This window comes from Ursus maritimus, unplaced genomic scaffold (assembly GCF_017311325.1).
Source record: "Ursus maritimus isolate PB19 unplaced genomic scaffold, ASM1731132v1 scaffold_1, whole genome shotgun sequence".
Lineage (NCBI taxonomy): Eukaryota > Metazoa > Chordata > Mammalia > Carnivora > Ursidae > Ursus > Ursus maritimus.
The window spans coordinates 59,008,463-59,032,632 of record NW_024423343.1 but is presented as its reverse complement, the minus strand read 5'-3'; the positions used below and the strand labels follow the sequence as shown (position 1 = coordinate 59,032,632).

General features: G+C 37.6%; 1 long non-coding RNA gene across 1 annotated transcript in view; it reads left to right on the top strand.

Moving 5' to 3' along the window:
- The first annotated feature begins 6,277 nt into the window (after positions 1–6,277).
- The window catches only part of LOC103659561, a 38,016-nt gene continuing 20,123 nt past the window's right edge, over positions 6,278–24,170 (top strand). Inside the window, exons 1-2 of the long non-coding RNA XR_567505.2 lie at positions 6,278–6,984; positions 9,297–9,393. This is a non-coding gene — a long non-coding RNA (uncharacterized LOC103659561). The remainder of the gene's footprint in view (positions 6,985–9,296; positions 9,394–24,170) is intronic.

Sequence of the window (24,170 nt, the reverse complement as noted above, 5' to 3'; positions counted from 1 at the left end):
TATTCACGGTTAATATGCAGAAGTTTCAGTTTGGATAAGTGAAGTGAAATAGAACCAGTAATGTCTTTTCAGGACTGTCATCATAAGTTGTAGGTTCTAATGCCCACGCTTCCTTACACTGACATCGGAAGAAGCGTTCACCTGTGGTAACTATGGTACTACTACTCATGGGAAGTGTGCCATTATGGTCACAAAGCAAGCCTGGGACTGTAAGAGGAGCCAGAATGACTGAGGAGGAGAGAGGGAGCCATTACTCATGTTTTTCTTCAAGTCTGCCAAAGAGGATGCCAACCGATCTTTCAGTCCTACTCTACACTCACTAATCTCAATATAGACTAGAAGTGTTCGTTGGTTCCTCCATCCTGAATACTCTTCCCCCACTCAGTTAAATCCAACCTAGACTTCAGCTTTCATTTCAAGCACCACTTCCTTAGGGAAGGCAGCCTTCACTGACCTCTAGTCCTTTGTAATGTGCTCTCCTTTCCTTCAGCATACTTAACTCACCTAGCAATTATATATCTGCCTTGGTGATTATGTGATTATTGCCACTTTCCCCAGCTAGAGAGGTTGAAAGTCCCATGAGAGCAGGAATCTTATCTGTTTTTGTCTTAACTGTGTCCCCTGTACCGAGCAGGGTATCTGGTCGCATAGCAAATGCCCAATTAGTATCTATTTGAATAAATCTATGGATGGATGGATGGATGGATGGATGGATGGATGGATAGATGGATGGACAGACGAATGAATGAGCAAATGAATAAACTTACGGTCTAGGATTAGAGTGGCTAAGTAAAATGCAGTATACCCAGTTAAATTTGAATTTCAAATAAACAGTGAGCACTTTTCAGTTTAAGTATTCCCATAAAATATTTGGTACATACTTATACTGTTTATCCAAAATTCAAATGTACTGTATTTTTATTTGTAAATCTAAATGTTGACGGCAGGGGAAAACTTAAGAGGTGATAGCTCAAATCTGTTAAAATTTAATTTTGTTTTCATTTTTCTTTTTTTAATTCCAGTAAAATTAACATACAGTGTTATATTAGTTTCAGGTGTACAGTATAGTGATTCAACAATTCCATACATTACTCTGTGCTCATCACCATAAGTGTGCTCTTAACCTCCTTCAGCTATTTCACCCATTTCCCCACCTGCCTCCCCTCTGGCAACCAGTTCTCTATATTTATGAATCTGTTTTTTTTGTCTCTTTTTTCTTTGTTCATTTTGTTTTGCTTTTTAAATTCCACATATGAGTGAAATCATATGGTATTTGTCTTTCTCTGATTGACTTATTTCACTTAGCATTGCATCCTCTAGATCCAGCTACGTTGTTGCAAATGGTAAGATTTCATTCTTTTTTATGGCCAAGTGATATTCCATTATATATATATAATGTGATACATATGTATATATCACATCTTTATCCATTCATCATGAATCAATGGACACTTGGGTTACTTCCATATCTTGGCTTCCATATCTTGGTTATTATAACTAAAGCTTCAATAAACATAGGGGTGCATACATCTGTTCAAATTAGTGTTTTCATTTTCTTTGGGTAAATACCCAGTAGTGGAATTACTGGATCATATGTGATTCTATTTTTAGCATTTTGAGGAACCTCCTTACTGTTTTCTACAGTGACTGCACCAGTTTGCATTCCTACCAACAGTGTGAGAGGGTTCCTTTTTCTCCGTATCTTTGCCAACACCTGTAGTTTCTTGTGTTTTTGATTTTAGCCATTCTGACAGGTGTGAGGTGGTTTCTCATTGTGGTTTTCATCAAATCTTTCATTTTAAAGACAGAGAGTGAGACCAAGAAAAATGAGTCTCAAGGGAGATTTTCCTTAATGGTGATTGTATATATGACCTTAAAGTCTTTAAACTGTGGGTTTCCTTTCTAGCTCATCTAAATCTTTTCAAGGAAGGCAGAACTAAGAGATAAAGAGATAAGACATTAAGACCTAGGATCCAGCAATACCTAAAACAATTCTTAAACTTTTCAGCAAAATGAGCCAATTTTATCACTTGAGCTGGTTTGAATGGTATTTCTTTCCCTTTTAATCCTGAGAGTCCTCACAAACATTGTGAGTGTTTCTACATTTTCTTATTCAGGTTGTTAGGCTAATCATGATAGTGCCATGTACATAGCAGGAGCTCGATAAATATTTATTACATAAATCATGTCCTTGGTTTAGGTTATCACTTTCACGTCACTATTTAAACATTTTCTTTTTTAAAAAAATATTTTATTTATTTATCAAGCAGAAGGAGCAACAGAGGGAGAGGGAGAAGCAGGCTTTCCACCGAGCAGGGAGCCCAACGTGGGACTTGATCGCAGGACCCTAAGATCATGACCTGAGCTGAAGGCAGATGCTTAACTAACTGAGCCACCCAGGCGCCCCTATTTAAACATTTTCTTGGGGCATCTGGCTGGCTCAGTTGGTACAGCATGCAACTCTTAATTTCAGGGTCGTGAGTTCAAGCCCCATGTTGGGTGTGGAGCCTACTTAAAACAAAGAAAAATTAAAATAAAAAAAAAATAAAAATTTTCCTTACCCATACAATGTGTCATTGTTGTTTAAGTAGGCTCCACACCCAATACAGGGCTTGAACTCACAACCCCAAGATCAAGAGTTGCATGTTCTACCACCACATTATTGTAGTTGTTGAAGAAAGTCTGAATTTCTTTGCCTGAGCTCAAAGAAAATAAACGAATTTATTATTTTTTTAAAAAATGTAAATACATTAAATAAGGAAACTGGGGGTCAAATTATATATCTGTACTGCTTTCTGGAGATAGCTTGAGCATGGAAATAGCCAGATTAAAGAATTCTGTATTTTCAAATTACTTTTCTTCTTCCCCAACCAGTCCTAATTTTTCAGGATAAGAAACCAAGATGTAGATAGACCTCCATAGTACCAGTAGAAATAAAACAGGTATTTTAACATTAATAAATTCTTGGATAATATATTTCTAAGACTAAATTCCCCTGTCTTATAACTTATTAAATTTCTCTCTCAGGACTAAAGCCTCAACAATACAGATGGATGATTTCAGCATATTTGCATATTCACACCTAGATGTAAACATTTAACCCCATACCTGAAAAACCGTTTGAACAGCTGAGTTGATGTTTGCCCTTCTTTCCCTTTCTCTTAATTTTCCAAAGTACTCACATTTCTGCATGCAGATTCTTTAGTCTTTGTTCAAGCAGCAGATCTTCTATAGCCAAGCTTCCAGGACATCTGAGAGCCAAGCTCCAAGAAATTCACGTGAATATCTATTTCTGGAGTGGGAATAGACTCACATATACACTTAAGCATAGTCTTCTAAACCATGTGGTGTTCAAACATGACACTCTGACCCCTCCAACCCCCACATCAAATGAATTCATTGCTTTGGATCAAATTCCAGATCATTTCATCAATAGGCAGTTCTAAATCTTCACATTGACATCTAGTTTTGGGTGTTGAGGCCAATTTCCTAGTAAAATTCACACCTGGAAAATGTGTTAGACACAAAATTTAAAATCCTTTAGATGCTTTTGTCTTGTTTTGTATCCAAACCCTAAATCTCAATATTATTGAAAGTGAGTTTTCTTAACACCATGATAACAAATAAGATTTTCATTCCAGTCAAACCATGACCATTTGAATGTGGTCAGTAACTGTAATACAGAAGGAACTTCAGTGGTTTTCCTGAAAAGTTATATATCCGTCTTTCTTATGCCTCATTGTACATTGACCAGGCTTTTCTTTGACCTTCAAAAATAAGACCCTTGAGATTCATTTTTCTGTTAGCACCTGTAACATTTACATCAAACATTATGGAGTTCGCTTGTTTGCTGTAGGTTCTGGGTTTGTCTGTTTTTGGAATCTGAATTGTCTTTGAGTCTCCTTAGGCTGCTAGAAGACACAGCAGAGTGTGGTCGCATTTCTTGGTGCTGGGGTTTGGGTGGAGTCGTTATGCCAAGAGTTTCTACAGTTCTCACAGGTCTCATGCCATTGGGCAGGCTTGTGAGCTTCACACTAGGGTTGGAAACACACATTTGTTGCTTGATATCGGATTCCTTCCGTCTTTTTTTGGACTGTGGCTTTCATTACCTCTTGCTAAGCTTTTGGAGTTTCTTCATGAAACTGTTCTTTGTCTCCACTTCTTGTTCCCGTTTCTCGGATCACAGGTTAAACCTTTCTCCAGACTGTGAAGGACTCAAGGTCTTACCCATGTATAACTTTGATCTTTGTCCATTCCATCTCGGATGGAGAGTAATACAAGGAATGAAACAAAATCTGAATCCAAGAGCTGGAAGGGGGATTTCCTAGAAAGATAATAATGCCTTTCAGAATTTTACTCTTAAAAAGTTCTGAGATAAGTCTTTCTTTTCCCCAAGGTTGATCTTGTTCAAATGACCTGGGACTTAACTCTCTCCTCCAAAAATTGTGGGATGAAAAATCCGGATGATATCACAGAGAATGTCAATTTAAGTGTTTCTAACACTTACTGGCTCTTGCAGCAAGGAGAAAAATGTTATGTATGTTCTTTTAAAAGCTATGTTTTTGAAATTGCATCTTTTGATACCTGTTCTTGGTTCCTTTTTCTGACTAGGATGACCTATTTGCCAGTTCCAGCAAATGACAGCAGTTTCCTGGGCTGAGAGTACTCTATAAGCTTATGGGAAGAAAAGGAAAAAAAAAAAATTAAAAGCAATTAAGTTGAGGTAGGCTTGTAAAACAATGAATTAAAAATCCAAAGGGAGCAGGGAATGTAATAATTTCTCTGCCATGACAGTTTCTCTTTGTTATAAATGTCCTTATTCTTAACATGAGTTTCCAGGGTGCTAAACCAATTAAACTGAGGCTATGCTTAAATATTCTCTCTTAAGGCCTATTTTAAAACATAAAGTGAAGCTTGACTTGAAATTAACCTTTCTGAAATAAATAGTTCTGACTTTTTGCTAAGGAATGGAAGAGTTAGCTACTGTCAAACATGCATTTTCTCACAAAATGTACAATTACAGTTCTTCAAAATCTGAACAGAGAAGATAAAAGCAACTTGGTTCAAAAGCATAAAAATTCAAGGTTTAAGGTGGCTTTACATTGATTTTTAAGGAGAATGTAATATTTTCATCAACTGCCCCTTAGATATATTTATTTCTTTGGTGTCAAATCTTTGTTGACTTTTTGTCATTAAATTTAAAATTCAACTACATGAGCCCTGGAGTGACCAAGCTGAGCCATTTATGGCACTTCAAAGCTTGTCCAATCTTGTATGTGTATTTTGAAAATTTTGGACTTGCTTCTACTGCTTAAAAATGCCATTACTAATTATGTGACTCTGTGAATGTAAATAATACGTTCTTTGAAAGGCTTAAAATGACATTGCAAGGCAGAGACACATGAGGGCACTGTAACCAACCCCAGCAATCTGAGAGGTGTTTTTATAACAGCCTTTGTGAGGGTGGGGGGGAGAGATGGGCAGAAGGGAAGGTGGGCCTTTATCAATGACGTTGATAAATTCTGACTTTTAAACTTGACCAAGACTTGTATTAGCTTTTTTTTTTCCAGTTAAATAGTGGCTTCCGATTTTTTTTTCTTTCTTTTTCCACCTTTTTGGTTATTTGTTTATATATTTATTTATCGTGGTTGACATATATATTAGTTTCAGGCGCACAACATAGTGATTTGACAATTATGTACGTTATAAAATGCTTACCATGATAAGTCTAGTTACCACCTGTCACCATACAAAGTTATTAAATATTATTTTTTAAAGATTTTATTTATTTATTTATTTATTTGTTTATTTATTTATTTATTTGTAAGACAGAGTGAGAGAGAAAGCACAAGCAGGGGGAGCAGCAGGCAGAGGGAGAAGCAGGCTCCCCGCTGAGCAAGAGCCTGATGTAGGACTTGATCCCAGGACCTTGGAATCATGACCCGAGCCAAGGGCAGACGCCTTACCGACAGAGCTACCCAGGCGTCCCATTAAATATTATTGACTATATTCCCTATGATATACTTTTCATCCCCATGGCTTATTTATTTTATAACTGAAAGTTTGTACTTTTTAATCTCTTTCACATATTTCACCCACCCGTCCATCACCTCCTCTCAGGCAACCACGAGTTTGTTCCCTGTATTTATGAGTGTTTCTCTTTTTGGTGTTGTTTGTTTGTTCATTCGTTTTTGAGATTCTGCATATAAGTGAAAGTATTTGGCATTTGTTTTTCTCCGGCTGACTTATTTCCCTTAGCATCAGGTTCTTTTTTTATACCAACCTAATGTTATTTTAAAAATATTGCTTTGATGATACTTGCGCTCTTAAGTGTAATTCTTTGGAAAAGAAAAAGAAGAAATGGTGATTATTTATAATACAAAACAGGTAACAGCAGTGAATGTGAATGGTCAGCAACTCAGTATAAATCGCAGATAGGATGTCTGGGTCAACTTAGACAAAAAAGACCTGTAGTCAAATGTGGGCACTATTTGACTTACCAGGAAGGAACACAAGAACCCACTAAGAAGCCTCTCCTCTCATCCAAAATTGCAGTTCTGTGAGGTGTCTGCATTGGTGCTGGAAAAACTGCGGGGGGCGGACACAGAAAAGAGTGCGCGGGCCCAGGTGGTCTCTGGCTCTTGGTGGTTCCGTTTGTGCATTTGTTGGGCGATGTTTCCCTGCGGTGGTCTTCTGCCCCAGGATTCGCAGGGTCTTCATGTTCAGACTCACCTGGATTGTAGTGCTGGAGCGTCTGGACTACGGATCAGAGATACGCTCACCTGGGTTGTAGACTGTAGTGCGTGAGAGCCTCCAAGCGGCCCTGCTGCTGAATTTGGACGGTGCCCTCTTCCAGGGTCCGCGCATGGATCCCTTCTGTTCAGTCCTGCTGCTGCGCAGGGAGATGAGTCCGCACAGTGTGCTGAGAACCACAGGAAATGGATGTTGGCGACCACGACTGAGGGCCACGGCCCCGACGTTATGGTAACTACGGCAATAATTTGCTAACTGTTCAAAAGTAGCCCAGGCTTTTGCTAACAGAACAGACATTTTCTGCCTTCAGGGCGAGCTGGTGAGGTGGGACGTTACCAAAACAACAGTACCTCACAGACTTCTACTAGGTTTTAGGCAGATGTTTCTTCTTGCCAAATGCGTTTAAGCTTTATACGGTTTTATTGGACCTAATTTTTTTTTTAAATGAGGCTTGTTTTAGGCTCCAGTTCTCTTTTTACAATTAGAGTTGGGCACATTTTTTCACTATTCATTCATCTACATTTCCAGATATTATTTTTACCCAGTCTGAGGACTAGAGTTTCTGGAAAAATTGGAAAAGCACCCAAAAGTGGTTTTGCAAAATTTATTCTAAAGGAACTCATTGAAAAAATTTTTTCTTGCAGTCTTTAAAATTATGTATATGAGTGAATTAACTTTGAGGGCAGCCAAGTGCAAAACCAGATGCCAATTTTCCCTTCATACCCAAGTAGATTTATATGCTTTGCCTACACAACATAAGAGTATTTTCTCTGTCATTAGTTTGTTAATGGGTCAGTTGCTGGTAATTTAATGAAATGGTTCAAAGGGAAAATATTCCAGACCATTTTAAGATTGGCCTGTAGCAGTCCAAGTGTCCAATAAGATGAATAGATAAAGGATATGGGGGTATATATTTATACACACACAATGAGATATTATTCTATTATTCCATAGAAAGAATGAAATCTTACCATTTGCAACAACAAGAATGGATCTAGACAGTATAATAAGTCAGTCAGAGAAAGACAAATACCATATGATTTCACTCATGTATGGAATTTAAGAAACAAAACAAATGAACAAAGGGGAAAACAAGAGAGAGAGACAAACCTAAAACAGACTCTTGATATAGAGAACAAACTGGTGGTTATCAGAGGGGAGGTGGGTAGGGGGATGAGTGAAATAGGTGAAGGGGATTAAGAGTACACTTATCTTGGGGCACCTGAGTGGCTCAGTCGGTTGAGCAGCTGACTCTTGATTTTGGCTCTGGTGGTGATCTTGGGATGAGCCCAATGTTGGGCTCTGCACTCAGTGGGGAGTCTGCTGGAGAGTCTCTCTCCCTCTCTCTCGGCCCCTCCCCCTGCTTGCTCTCTCTCTCTCAAATAAATCTTAAAAAAAAAAGTATACTTATCATGATGAGCACTGAGTAGTATATGGAAATATTGAATCACTATATTGTACTCCTGAAACTAATGTAACAGTGCATATTAATTACAATGGAATTATAGTTTTAAAAAAAGAAAATTGAGATTGGCCCATATTGTATGGTGTTTAAAGGTGCTCAAAAGGAGTTGGTTTGCAGAACATTTGGATTTTAGTTGCAAGCCAGTCACATACACATTTGTCTGTACCCTTCTGTGTGACCTACATAACAGTAAAGCAGACTCCATTGTGCAGATATTTCAAGTCAGTACTGATTTAAAATCCCTGCATTCCTAGGCCTTCCTTTTATCCATTGAATTAGAATCTCTAGAGATTGGACTAGAATTCATATGGCACTCCCCGTGCCAGGGGAGAATGGGCCGAGAATGGAGAGTGTATAGTACCACCTGGATCAGCCAGCGGTCCGTACCGCCCCTCCCAGAGTGAAGGGAACACTGCAGCCTGTCTTTGCGCACCCGAAGGTGCAAGTTCAGAGATGTTAAGAAAGCCACATGGTAAGAGAAGGACTGGGTTTCATCTTCCTTCCAGGGAGAGAAGAGGTTGTGGAAGAAAACTAGAGGCAGAACATTATGAAGCAATGGCCTAGAGTCCCATGAGACTCCTGACCCCTGGGCAATGATCTTCTGCCTCAGCTGTTTCTGAGAGTTTCCAGACAGACATTTTCCAGTTGCTTCTAAACCATTCTGCAAGCTCTAATCACTCCTAGTGTCCCCTCCATTTCCAGCCCCTACTCTCTAGTTTGTGCCATCCCATGGATGCTTGGGGGAGCAGTGTCCTCACCAAGGCTGAGATACTCAGGGGCTCAGGGGGCTGCTTCTGGGCAGAGGTGGGAGAGCAGCCCCGCTCCAAACTCCAAACTCCGGACCTGGGCATCAGACCTCCAAAAGCCTCCCAGCAGGGCCTGTCAGCTCTTGGTCTCTGGGCATGGTGGCTGGAGCCTTCCTCAGCACACCTGTGTGCCAGCTCTAAATCTTGCACCAAGAAGCTTCAAACACTGCCATTGCGCAAACAACATTTTATTTTTAAAAAGACAGATTATCACTTAAAAGTATATACACCATCCACATTTCTATTTTATTCTCTAAAAATTTTAATTCCAGAAGTGGCCAGAATGCAAATGGACTCAGAGGACCACAGCGACCAGCAGAAAGCAAATGAGAGGAACTGACCTCCTGGAGATTTTTGTCCTAGAATCAGGTACGAGCTGAGAGCTTTGCTCTGCAGTCTTCATCTCCTCCAGCACCTTTTCTCCTGCCTTTTCTGCTCGCTGTGCTTTCTCTCGCATCTCTCTGCACATCAAACACCTGACAAGGACCCTGGGTCATGGCTCTGGTCACCCACCCATGCCCTGCGGCTAGCTCAGGATTGCTGAAAGCTGGAGCACTTGTTTTATATATGTTTTAATATATATGTGTGTGTGTATACACACACACACACAAATATATCTAAACTATATTTAGTGATAATCTAGTTACAGTGAAAACACTAAGTGATTCAAACCTGGCTTCTGATCTCAGCTACGTGAGTTTCTTAGCATGGCCAAGTTCCCTAATCCAGTCTCCATTTCCTGATGTACAGATATGGTCATTCCTATCCCCCTGTGTTGTTGAGAAGGTGAAATGAGAACTTACTCATAGACAACATGATGTCTTCTAAATGCTCAGTCAGCGTCAGTTGCTTCTTCGTGTTTGTGAATAAAGTAGATCTGTAATATATCTGACTCTGGCAGTGGCTCCCAAAGTGGGGCAATCAAGAGCGAGGGCTCTGCACCTGGGTCAGGTGGTGGCTTATGTGGAGCCCAGACCTTTGCTGGGTTGCCAAGGGGGTTTCTGGTAGTACTTTCCAAGTATCTGGGAAGGGGTGATGAATGCATTTGGTTGAAAGGACGGATGTCTGAAGATTCTGAGCTCAGCTGTATGATCTGCCTAGATAGGAGAATACAATATAAAATCAAGGGCTTCTGAAACATTTTCTAAAGAGGCTGAAATGTAAAGTTCTGGCAAATGCCTGGCAGTTTTGGAAAAGCAGAAATATCTGAAAATTAAGAATTAAAATGTTCCCTAATGCATATAATAAAAATATTAATTGGCATCATTTTATGGAATCAATTTTAAATATATATGTTATGTTTCCCTTTAAAGATACTAATGGTTAAGTGATACTGTGGAAATCTAAGAAGTGTTGGATAATGTGTCAGCAATTAAAGTCACTCTCACAATTTCTTGGACATCTTACATGATTCCCCTTAGTGGATCTTGAGGGGGCTGAGATATCCACTGGGGTAGCAAAAAATCTCTCAGGTTAATTACAGCTGTTAAAGGAGATCATGTGATTCTTTGCATCCACGAAAACAGAATTTTCCAAAGACCAAACAGCCTTCAGGGAAATTAAACATGACTGATGTGTTCTTTTTGTTCTGTCCAAGTTCTGGTTGTGTGTGTGTCTGAGAGTGAGGATGCTGTTAGCCTCTGGCTGAGGCTGAAGGAGGTGAGGAAAGAGAATGAGTAGCAACAGAGAAGACAAAACGGAACACCAGATAATACTTGATATGAGATGAAAAGAATTTCTGAACCAATGAACTTTCCAAAACCATCTATGGGATATCAGTGTATTGGAATACTCTTCGGCCAATAAAATGATAATTATGTTGATAATTTTGACACATGAAAAAATGCACCTAAAACAGTTTAAACTGCAAAATAGATGAATTTAAAATGCCATAATATGCCTTTTGAAAGTGTGTGAAATGTGTGTGTCTTTTGAAAAAATTAGAAGCTAATTTGATGTGCAGGAAATGTTTAGAGTTCATTGTTAGTTTACTTTTGTGGCAATACATTAAAAAATACCACTTTGGGTGAATATATAAAGTAACTTCTATTTCATTAAATAATAATTTGATAATCAAGTGACATTCAATATTTGCTCTGTAGCATAAAGGGTGAAAAACCATATATACAAGCATGTGAGTAGAGAGATATTGGATATTACTCCAGGAACACGGCAAGCCATTGTTGGTCCAGGAATAAGTTTTGAAATAGACAAAAGTTTTTATTTAAAACTCTCGGTCAACTATTTGAAACATGGAGCAAAGTGCAATGCAAAATACATCTATTTGTTGAGGTACATGAGAGTGTATGTGTTATGTAGTACAATATGATATTTTATTGGTAATTACCTGATCAAAACAGAGTCTCACTGAAATTCTATTTAACATTTTTATTTCCTTGGATGAGAGTCTGCATATTGAAAAATTGCCACCGCTTTCCTCTCACTAAGCTTGATGGCAGTGTGACTTGTCCTTCAAATTTTATGTTGGGCTCAGTTTCTAGACTATTATTCAGCAGTTCAGCCCATAAAACTTTCTACCTTCAAAGGAAGAGAGCGTCCAGAAAGCAACATCTGCCATTTTCCTTGCAGAGGGAAATAGACATATCTTCATGAAGACATCTAGTAACAAATTTCAGACATTTAGTATAGGGATTATGGAGTTTTAGCCAAGATTCGAGATCATCTCCAACCTTCTAAGATCATACTACATATAAAGGAATCTTATAGTCCCACCTTGGGTAGATGTTAGATTTCTATAGTTTTCTATTGCCATTTTATAACAAAATCCATAATGGATGCACACACAGAGTTAATGGCTTATGTATTGACCTAGTGATGATCTGTTTTTCCTTTCTTCTTTTTTTCAGGCTTAGGTCTATCTTGGACAAAACCAACCCTTTCTTCCCCAGGATCTGATTTCCAGTCACCTTCACCTCTGCTCTCTCATTCTACCTATTCCTTCCCCAGCCTGGGGTTTTCACACCCATCTCCTGGGCTCTCTTCCTTCCCTGCCTTACCACCTCCCTAGTTTACTTGACCCTAACGTTCAGCCTTTCCAGGTCCAAGGTCTCAACTAACTAATATAATCTATCAGTGTTAAAATGTGCTAGTGGCTCAGGTATTTAAGGTTGGTTCAACATTCAAAAATCAATGTAATCTATCACATCAACAGACTGAAAAAGAAAAATCACATGATCATATCAATAGATACAGAAAAAACATTTTATAAAATCCAATACTCATTCATGGTAAAAAGTCTCAATAAACTACAGATAGAGGGGAACACCTCAACTCAATGAAGAATATCTACAAAAACCTATAGCTAACATCATACTTAATAGTGAGAAACTTGAAGCTTTCCTACTAAGATCAGTCAAGGATGTCCCTTCTCACCACAGATGACATGATTGTCTATGTAGAAAATCTGAAAGAATTGACAAAAATACTCCTGGAATAATAAGCAATTAATAGCAAGGTTGAAGGATACATGATTATATTCAAAAGTCAATCATTTTCCTATGTACCAGCAATGAACAAGTAGAATTTGAAAATGAAAACATAATACCACTTGCATTAGCACCCCAAAATTGAAATATTTAGATATAAATCTAACAAAATATGTACAAGTTCCATATGAGGGAAATTACAAAACTCTGATGAGTAAAATCAAAGAACTAAATACATGGATATTCCATGTTCATGGGTAAGAAGACCTAATATTGTCAAACTGCCAATTCTTCCCAAATTGATCTGTAGATTTAATGCAATTCCAATAAAAATCCCAGAAAGTTATCTTATAGATATCAACAAATTGATTGTAAAGTTTATGTGGCAAGGCAAAAGGCCCAGAATAACCACCACAATATTGAAGGAGAGGAGCAAAATTGGAGGACTGACACTACACAGCTTCTAGACTTACTATAAAGCTACAGTAATCAAGACAGTTTGTATTGGTGAAAGAATACACAAATAGATCCATGGATTCGAATAGAGAGCCCAGAAATAGACCCACATAAGTATAGTCAACTGATCTTTGACAAAGAAGCAGAGACAATACAATGGAGCAAAGATAATCTTTTCAACAATTGTGCTTGGACAAGTGGACATCCACATGCAAAAAGAAATCTGGACACAGACCTCATACCCTTCACAAAAATTAACTCAAAATCAATCAGAGACTTAAATGTAAAATGCAAAACTATGAAACTGCTAGAAGATAACATAGGCGAATACCTAGATAACCTTGGGTATGGCAATAACTTCTTTTTTTTTTTTTTTGAGGTTGGGTTAGCCAGTTTAGAGTGTCTATCATTTACTGATTATTTCTATATGCCAGACAGATTATCCTAGAATCCTACAATATGGAAAAGTGAGACTTAGAGTTAGTGAACTGCCCAAGGCCTCAGGGCTGTGAAGAGATAGAAACAGGATCAAAGCCTAAAACTGGTCTCAGAGCCCATATCTTCCCACCATTCCCTGGGACCTCTAGATTACTGGTTTATCATGAAGGGATATAACTCAGGAATGGCCAGATGGAAGAGATGCATAGGGTAAGCCGTGCGGAAAGTGGGGAGAAGCTTCCATGCCCTGTCCAGTTGCACCACCTCCCAGGATCTCCATGTGCTCACCAATTCAAAAGCTTGGCAATGACTTTTTAGATACAACACCAAAGGCACAATTCATGAAAGAAACAAATAATTGATAAACTAGACCTCATTCAAATAAAAAATTTCTGCTATTTGAAAGACAGTGTCAAGAAAATGAGAAAACCACAAATATTTACAAAAGCCACATCTGACAAGGACTGTTATCCAAAATATACAAATAACTCTTAAAACTCAACAAGAAAACAGTCTGATTAAAAAGTGGGTCAAAGACCCTAATAGAGCTTTCACCAAAAAAGAGGTATGGATGATAAATAAGCACATGAAAAGATGCTCCACATCATATGTCATCAGGGAAATGCAAATTGAAACAACAATGAGACACCACTATACCCCTTTTAGAGTGGCCAAAACCTGGAAAACTGACAACACCAAATGCTGACAAGCATGTGAAGCAACAAGAACTCTCCTTCACTGCTGCTGAGAATGCAAAATGGTACAGACACCGTGAAAGACAGTTTGCTGGTTTCTTACAAAACAAAACACACTCTTACTCTATGATCCAGCAAGTGAGCTCCTTGGCATTTACCCAAAGAAGTTGAAAACTTAGAACCACACAGAAACCTACATGTGGACGTTTATAGCAGCTTTATTCATAAGAGCCAAAAGTCAGAAGCAACCAAGACATTTTTCAGTAGGTAAATAGATAAATCTACAACTGCTCTAAAAAATATTGTCTCAATAAAAACAGAATGTGCCAATGGAAGAATACTATGGGCTCTCCCAGGTAGTCAGTGTTTTGTCTCTGGAGATTTCCGGAGACAAGACACCAGGCAGGTGTTTACTCTCTGAATTACAGAATGTGGTTTGGTGCTATCTCTAGGTACGTTCTTTTTTAGCAGATTAGTTAAAGAGGTGGTGACCGGATTTTTAAAACACCAAAACATATTTCTAAACTTGTCCTACCTGGAAATTTCTTCTTTCCTCTCCTCTTTCTTCCCATCATTCTACATTCTAACTTCCTCTTTCTTGCAGTTTTTGGTTCCTTTTTCCTCAGGTTATTAAAATCAGCAGATCACAAACAGATTAATCTGATAAGCACAAGTAAGGGCCTCATGTGACACATTTGTAAAATCAGACTTATTTTAGTTCTAGGAGTCTAGTTGAGATGGTATTGGCTTCCTGTCTTTGAAATGTTTCATAAACTAAAAATATATGTATATCTTATCTAAAAAAAATAAAAACTCCCATGTACCCACATTTGCCCATTATTTGCCTCTCCCTAGTCCTACCCTCCACTCAAAGATAATCATTATCCTGAAATTGTGCTTATGATTCTCTTGTTTTAACTTTATTGCTTCACCACATAGAGTTGCAGTGCTGAAAGATACGTGGTTTAGTTGTGCTTGTTTTGGGCTTCATATAATGTACTTTTTATTTCTGTAACTTGCTCTTCCTCTCAACTTCCTCTCAATATCATGTTTGTAAGACTCGGCTCTTGATCTGAGCAGTCATTGTTCACTTACATTGTTGAACATACTACCATTTTGTATCCATCTTTTTGTTGAAGGACACTTGAGTTGTTTCCAATTCTTAGATAATATGAATATCAATGTTTTTGATGAACATATGAATATATTTCTGTTGGGTATACCTACAGGGAATGGAATCAGAGAGTATGCCCATCTTTATCGGATAATGGCAAACTGTTTTCCAAAATAGCTATATCAATTTATAGTCCTACCAATAGTATATGAGAGTTCTTGTTGCATAATATCCTTACCAGCATTTGATATTTTCCAACTTTTAAATGTTTGCCAATATGGTGGATGAAAACTGATATCTTCTTATGATCTTAATTTGTGTTTCCCTGATTACTGATAAGGTTAAGCATGTTTTTCATACATTTATTGGGTATTCATATTTCCTGTCTGTGAAATGCCTGTTCATGCTTTCTGCTCATTTTTCTATTAGATTATTCTTATCTTTTTATATTGAATTCTTAACATTTTTATATGTTCTGGATGCCAATAATTTGTTCATTATGTGTGTTACAAATATCTTCTTCCAGATTATGGCTTGTCTTTTCATTTTTTTTATTGAGGTATGCTTGACATTCAATGTCATATTAGTTTCAGGTGTACAATATAGTGATTTGACATTTGTATACATTGAAAAGTGGTCACCACAATGAGTATAGTTACAATCTGTAAATTAATACATTATTGACTGTATTCCCCATTCTGTACATTAAATACCCACAACTTAGTTATTTTTTTTGCAAGTTACTGGGGCCTTGTTTTTTTTTTTTTTAATTTAAATTCAATTAGCCAACATAGTACATACTTAATTTCAGATGTAGTGTTCAATAATTTATCAGTTGCATATAACACCCAGTGCTTGGTTATTTTATAACTGGAAATTTGTACTTATTAATCCTTTTCACCCCCCACAACCCCCCCTTCCCTCTGGCAACCACCAGTCTGTTCTCTGTATCTATGAGTCTGAGTTTTGTTTTGTTTTTTAAATTTCATGTATAAATGAAATCATGCAGTATTTGTCTTTGTCTGACACACACACACACATATATGTATGTATATATATGTATATATGTATTTGTCTTTGTCTGACAAATATGTAATTTTTTTTTCCATATGGGCATCCAAATCTCCAGTACCATTAATTGACTAATTCTCCTTTTTTGAGTGGTCTGTAATACCAGTTCTGTGCTCTATCTATCTATCTTCTATCAATCGATCAATCGATCAATCGATCAATAGATCTATCTATCTATCTATCTTATTTATCCACTCATCCATCCATGGACACTTGGGTTGTTTCCATATCTTAGCTGTTGTAAATAATGTTGCAACGAAAATAGGGATGCCTGTATCTTTTGGAATTAGTGTTTCCCTTTTCTTCAGATAAATACTCACTGGAGGAATTGCCAGATCATGTGGTAGCTCTATTTTTAATTTTTTGAGGAACCTCCATACTGTTTTCCATAGTGGCTGCACCAAATTACATTCCCACCAACAGTGTAAGAGGGTTCCCCTTTTTCTACATCCTCACCAACATTTGTTATTTCTTGTGTTATTTATTTTAGCCATTCTGACAGGTATAAGGTGATATCTCATTGTGATTTTGATTTGCATTTCCCTGATGATTAGTGATACTGAGCATCTTTTCATGTGCCTATTGGCTTATTTTCTTAAGGGTGGCCTTTTGATAATTAAGAGTTCTTAATTTTAATGTAATAAAATTCATCAAACTTCCTCTGTTAGAACTTTGTGTATCTTGCTTAAAAAATTGAGGTCATAAAATAGTTCTTCCATAATTTTTTCTAAAATTTTAAAAATTTTACTTTTCGCATTTGAATCTTCAGTGCAAACTGAAATTGAAATTTGGGGTATGGTGGAGGGTATGGAGTCCAATTTCTTTTTTTTTTTTTTTCCATATGGGCATCCAATTCTCCAGTCCCACTAATTGACTAACTCTCCTTTTTTGGGTGGTCTGTAATACCAGTTCTGTGCTAGAACAAGTTTCCACATATGTGTGGGTCAGCTTCTGGACTCTACGTTTTATTTACCCCTACACCAGTACCATAGTGGCTTAATTACTATAGCTTTATTTTAAGGTTTAGTATCTGGGTAGAGCAGGTATCCTCATTTTGTTATCCTTCAAGAGTGTCATGGTATTTCTCGACCTTTGCTGTTCCATTCCTGATTTTAGAATCAGCTTGCCAAGTTCTAGTGACAAGCTCCAGTGGGATTTTAATTGGAATTACATTGATTTTTAGATCAATTTGGAGAAAATTTATACCATTATAATACTGATTCTTCCTATGATTATCATATTTCTCTTCTTTTTACTTGTCTCATTTAATATTTTCATTTAATATCTTCCTTTACTATCTATTCATAGATACTTTTAATATAATATTTAGATGATGAATATTTTTAGAATTACATTTTCTGCTTGTGGATTCTAGGCATGTGTTGACTGGGGAAGTCTGGATTTGTAATAATTTGTGTGTTCTTTTAGGTTTTCTATGTGGACAAGCATATCCCCTGAAAATATTGGCAATTTTACTTCTTATTCTCTTTTCCTTCTCCCATTATACCTCCAACACAATATTGAACTGGAAGTAGTAATAACAGTGGGCATCCCTGTCTTATTCATGACTTTAAAGAGAGGGACTTTAGAGAGGAGAGGAAACATTTCACATTTAATGTTTATTCTATGTCATTGGTAGCTGCCTTTTATCAGAATGAAAGTTCCTTCCCATTCCTGGTTTGCTAAGCATTGCTTAAAATCATGAATTCTTCTTGCTGTATGTCAGATATTTTTTCTACATTGATCAAAACATTCTTGTGCTCTTTCTCCTTCATTTTGTTAATACGGCAATGATAAAAAGATTTTCTAATGTTAAACTAATTCTGCTTTCCTGAAATAAACCTAATCTCATCATGGTTTATTATCTTTTTTATACACTGATGAATTCAGGCTACCAATATTTTATCTGCAATTTGTACATCCATGTTCATGAGAAAAATTCCCCTGTAAACATTTATCCTTAGAGTGCCCATGTCTGCCCTTTGGTATTATGGCAATACTTGCTTTGCAAAATGAGTTAGGCAGTGTTCTTGGGGTTTCCATTCTCTTGAAGAGTTTGTTTAAGACTGGAAATCTCTTCTTTGAATGCTTGTCCCATTTGTTTCTGTGCTTTTTAATTTGATTTCTTTCATCCCACCCCCCCAGTCTTCCTTTCCCACACCTCTTCCTTCTCTCTCTTTATTTGTTCCCTCCTGCTATATTCACTTTTTTTTCCTTAAAGAGCTTCTTGGACTTAAAAGCATCAAGGAAATTGTACTGAAGCCCAAGTATCAAAATATTTCAACTGATGTTTTTAACATTTCCAAATATAACATTTCTTTGTGTTCAGTGTGACCAATTAGTACTGCCTAGATGTGAAAAAAAAAAATCTTGTAGTCATTTAAAATAATACTGACTGTTAAATGAGAATTTCAGTCCTCTATTCATAACTACTTATTTTGAAATATTTTTGAAACCAATTCAGTCACATTCATAACACAGTAATTCTAGACCTCTCTGCCTTCTGACACTCAACAATGAAGGGAAACAATTTGGATATGTAAAGAACACATCAAAATTTCATGAGGGCAAGAGCCTTTTCACAAATAAGCTATGATGATTTTCCAGGTTTTTCTATGAACCTTTAGTTCTATGCTTTATATTTCATAGACATATATCCTCTCTTCTTCTTTTAGATAGCACAAATGCAATTTTCTTGATGGATCATTATTTCTGAATGGTAATGATTACTTTAATTCTCTGTAAGAAAACTCTAGGACCTTTTTTCCTTTATTTTAGTTGAAATGTAAATATTTTAAAACCCTCCATGTCAATTTGATTTCTTTTTCTTTCTTTCTTTCTTTCTTTCTTTTTTTTTTTAGTAACTTCATGGCTAAATACCAAATGCTTACAAAAATGCAAATCTCTTATTCAAAATATAATTAAATTATAACATACACAGTTTACAAGCAATTATAGTTACATAATGTGTATAATTTGGATTTTTTGTTAAAAAGGCTATAAATGCCCAGGTACCACATTAGAACAAGAAATATTTCTTTCTGGAAATAAGATATGCTATAGCAAAAATACCATTTCTAGGTAAGAATGAATGTAAAGTAGGTCTCTCTGAAAGAATACCAATTAAGGCTCCCTCTTTAGGAACTCTAGAGGGGTCCTGTCAGTTAATTAGGTCATTTTATGCTGAGAACAGACACCAACCTCAGAATCTATGTGAACATAATTCTATGGTCACATATAACAATTGTTAAGATTGTCAGTGTCTATTTTGTATCACTTCTTGTGAGCAGTCCCTCCCCAAAAATCCTTAACTGAATTGGAATACTCCAAAGTGGATTTCTGAGTTTTCATAGATTTTAACCAGAAACCCCATTTTTCTCAATGCTAGTGCTGGTGGACACTGTGATGAGTTACCCACATACCCATTCAGGGAGAAGGACTTCAGTGTTAGTTTTCTAGGAGAAAAAGCCATAGACTGGGTAGCTTAAAACAACAGAAACTTATTTTCTCCCAGTTCTGGGGACCAGAAGTCTGAAATCCAAGTGAGGCAGAACCTCACTCCTTCCGAAGACTCAAGGATAAAATTCTTATTTCTTCTAACGTCTTGTGGCTCCAGGTGTCCCTTGGCTTTTGGTTGCAGAACTCCAGTCTCTGCCTCTGTCTTCACCTGGCCTTCTTTCCTGTGTTTCTGTGTCTTCTCTTCTGTCTCTTATAAAGACATTTGTCATGGATTTAGGGGCCCATTTGGGTAGTCCAGGATGATCTCATCTTGAGGTCTTCAACTTAATTACATCTCCAAAGGCTCTTTTTTCAAATGAGGTCACATTCACAGGTTCTGGGAGTTAGGATGTGGACATATCTTTCTGGTGATCACTATTCAATCTGCTGCAGGCTTATTTCTCCAACTACTGGTGGGGCTACCAGAAGGCAGTCTCTCCTGTCAGCCTTCTTTGGGGATTGCCTCTTTGGGGGACTGCTTTGTCTAAGGCTTCCTTCTAGGGACAGCCCATAGGAAAGTGGATATAAAATGGATCAAAGTGATCAGAGGGGATGTAGAGGACAGGCCTCCTTGGCCCAACTTGGAACAGCACTGTAAAAACACTCCAGTTCTAGAGCCCCACTCTGGTGAGGTGAGGTCTTCATTTCAGACTGCACCAGAGCTCAACTTCTCTGCCTGATCCTCCTCCTTCTCTTCCACCTTCTCCTCCTCTTCCACCTCTTCCACCTCCTCTTCCCACATCCCCTTCCCCCTCCTACTTCTCTCTTTCTCCTGAGTCCGCTTAACAGGGAGCCCAGCCTGAAACACTTTGATGAAAAGCATTCATTCATTTATCCACTCATTTATTGATTCACTACCTCAATTTATTTAATCACATCAACAAATACTTATTGATCACCTACTGCGTGACTGGTGCTTTCTTTCATAAGTATGTTACAGTGAACGTATTTGAATCTTTCTTTGTTATATCAGGATCTCTCGGTGCCTAAAGCTGACCATCCTGGGGCCTCATTTGTTAGTTGCAGATACTAAGGGCTTAGGAGAAGACCTCACAACTTGACCTGGAAGGTCTCTTCTGTTTTGAATAAATTCCAACCTGACATAAGCTTCTTTTGCTGTGATTTCCAGTTTTCCCCTAACAAAAGCACCCAAAAAAAATCCATCAATTGAGTGTCCTGATTTAGCAGAGTCTGTGTTGATTCTAAACTTTCCATGCTGTTTTAGGTCTATCTCTTAACCTTTTTGAATCTCAGTATAGAGACATGGAAAGAGGAAATAATGACAGATTCACAGTGTTAGAAGCATCACAGGATTGCAGAATGTTAGGGCACTATCAGAACCAAAAAATTATATGCTGCCCAACCCCCTTTCACTGCCAATGGGAAAAGTGAGGGCTCATGACACAGTTGCCTGAATCATGTAGTATATGTGACTTTGATTGTTTTATGTAGGGATCGTTGTCTCCCCATCCAGTTTGTAAAGTTCTTTTGGATAGAATCTGAACCTCATACTTTCCCACCCTGCTCAGTGTCTAGAACAATAAGAGGTGGGTTTTGAATAAATAATTGACTGATTGAGCCCTCTTCATCCAGCAAAACTATTTCAATCAAATGGGTAGAATTTTAATCTTATGTATACGCAGATACTACTAGAGAAAATCCAATAACCTCCCTTCTCACTCAGATCAGAGGCTTGGCAATGATCACTATCAGGGAATTCCTCCTAAAAACATAACCCAGCCTTGCAGAATAGCCCAGAAATGTCATATGTACACATATAATCTGTACTAACCCTGTTCCATCAAAAATACAGATAATGAAACAGGTTAGAAATAAATAGCACTGTTTTTAAATTTAAATTTTTTTAAAGATTTTATTTATTTATTTGACAGAGAGAGAGGCAGCCAGTGAGAGAGGGAACACAAGCAGGGGGAGTGGAAGAGGAAGAAGCAGGTTCCCAGTGGAAGAGCCTGATGTAGGGCTCAATCCCAGAACTCTGGGATCACGCCCTGAGCCGAAGGCAGACACTTAACAACTGCGCCACCCAGGCGCCCCTTAAATTTAAATGTTTAAATAGCTAATCATTATTGGTTTTATTCTACCTCATTCTAAAAATGATTTGTGTCATTTACAATAAAACACATATTTCAATATATTAAAAAAAACTAAGAAGGTGAGAAAACTGAAGTAGAAAATAAGATAGAGCTTGGGGTAATGCTAATATTCAAAGTTCATGACTTGCTAGTGGTAGGCCTAAAATTTGGCTGTGAGCATTCCAATTAATTAATAACAGTTGCAGTAGAGTGGTCCAAGTTCCCAAGTCATCAGAATCTGTTTCACCCCGGATGATGAATCTAAGCCAATCATAGCATCCTATTCTTCTTCTTGGGAAGTGGTTTAAGACTCTGTATGTGACCTATTTTTGGTAAAATAGGCATGAGAGAAATTCTTCCAGGGAAGGAGGAGCTTTCCAGGAAAGGTCTCCTCATTCTTATTCTTAAAAGAGTGGATGTCGTTCTCTGGATGTCGTTGTGTCTAGATATGATGCCTGGGCTGATGGGCCATCTGGGGATCAGCCTAAGAATGAAGCCAAGATATAAGGAGGTGGGGGTGGGCAGAGTCGAGGGGAGTTACGTTCCTTCTGACCTCTGGTTATGGCATTTTTTGGTTATTATTTAGGGCAACTTGAGTTGGTTTTTCTGTTTCTTACAGCCAAAAGCATCCTAAATGGTTTAAAAGCAGCAGTTAAGGTTGAAGTTCTGACATCAGCCAAACCTGGATCTATCATTTAACTTGTTCTATGTAAACATGAAAATGAATTAAAATCTTTAACCATCAATTCTTTCAACCTGTATTTTGGGGGATGGAGTCGTACAAATTTAGTGGAAAAACAAAGCATGTGAACTGTTTAGCACAGAAGCTAATGCCTTGTAAGTGCTTAATAAAGAGTAGATTTTAACACTGAGGAGAAACACAGGTAATCAATACCTAAGTGACTGGCTCTCTGAAACGGCAATTGAACTTTCTCAGGCTGTAATTCAGGCTCTCAACCTGCCCTTAGTGAAGGTGGAAGACAATTGACCACTTCTTACTTGTAAAGCAATCCATTACATGCTGGACTGTCATTATGAGGGGCCTCATTTGTTAATCTCAACTAAATACCTAAAACCAAAACCATGAATTAAGCAACCTATATCCAATTAAGTTGTGTTCTTACTGAAAGGACACAGTAGTGTGACAAGGATAGGACTCAAATGTCACTGTCGAGTGCCCCACAAACAGTTACCAGGATGGTCTTTACTGTGTCAGCTCTTTTGGTCTTCAGTCTGCTTGTCTCTGCAGATAAGCTCTTTTGAGTCTGGTGGGTGCTGTCAGTGTTAGGGACCTTTGGCATAAAGGTTCCTTCCTCCTTCAGGCCTCACAGAAACAAATCCTTTGGAGCCAGCCACCAAGAGACAACACAGTATTGTTTCATTTGTTTTCAAGGGGCTGTACATGGTCAGTCACTAGGCCAACTCCAGTCTGTCCAGTGATCTCATAGCGTTAAGTCGTGTCCATTCAGCTGGAGAAGGATTTCAATCTAATGTTATATGGTCCAACTGACTTATCAGAACACACAGCATTGCATTAGTAGCAAGGGTTGGGGACGGTGGATATGGGAATTGGTGGGAGCTGAGGGAGAAATGTAGCAGACTACCCTGAACAAATCTCTCTTGTCTATAGACCTGCTTTTCACCTTTCTCCAAGAAGCAGTATAAAATAGCTAATTAAATTATGTTTCTTGGGGACAAGGATTGTACCTTCATTGGTACCATTTATTGCCTGGAAGTGTTAAGAATAGTTGTTGCTCTTATAAATTTTAAATGAAGTTTAAATGTCAGTATCTTCAAAATAAAGGCATCAAGCACATTTTTGAAAATAAAAGGCTTAACAAGGTAATTTACTTTTTAAAAAAGGAATATATTATGTTTGTGAGGAGAACCACAATGAACTCAACAGCAGAGACCCTTCTCCAATGTCCTGGGGGTTCTTTTATAATCTCAAGAAAAGGGAGGGGGTCAGAATTACTGAGATTGGATTCCCTCCTTTTTAAGAGAATAATGACAAAGCCAGATTTAATTGTAGCTAGAATAATATACAACACTTCTGCACTGTGGAACAGTTCATTCCTATTGTAGTAATTTTCTAAATGTGCAAATCTAAAAAAAAGAAACAAAATGAAAATTAAAAGCACATATACCCCACCACTTCGAAATCACACTTTATCTTGGTGGCTACTTTTGCTGAGAACACACACATACACATCCATACATGTATTCATGCATGTGGGACCGTACGTATATACGCTAGTATAAACTGCATTTTTTAATGTAGTGTAACATTACAAATATATTTCCCTATCAATAAATACATTCCTGCAATTTTATT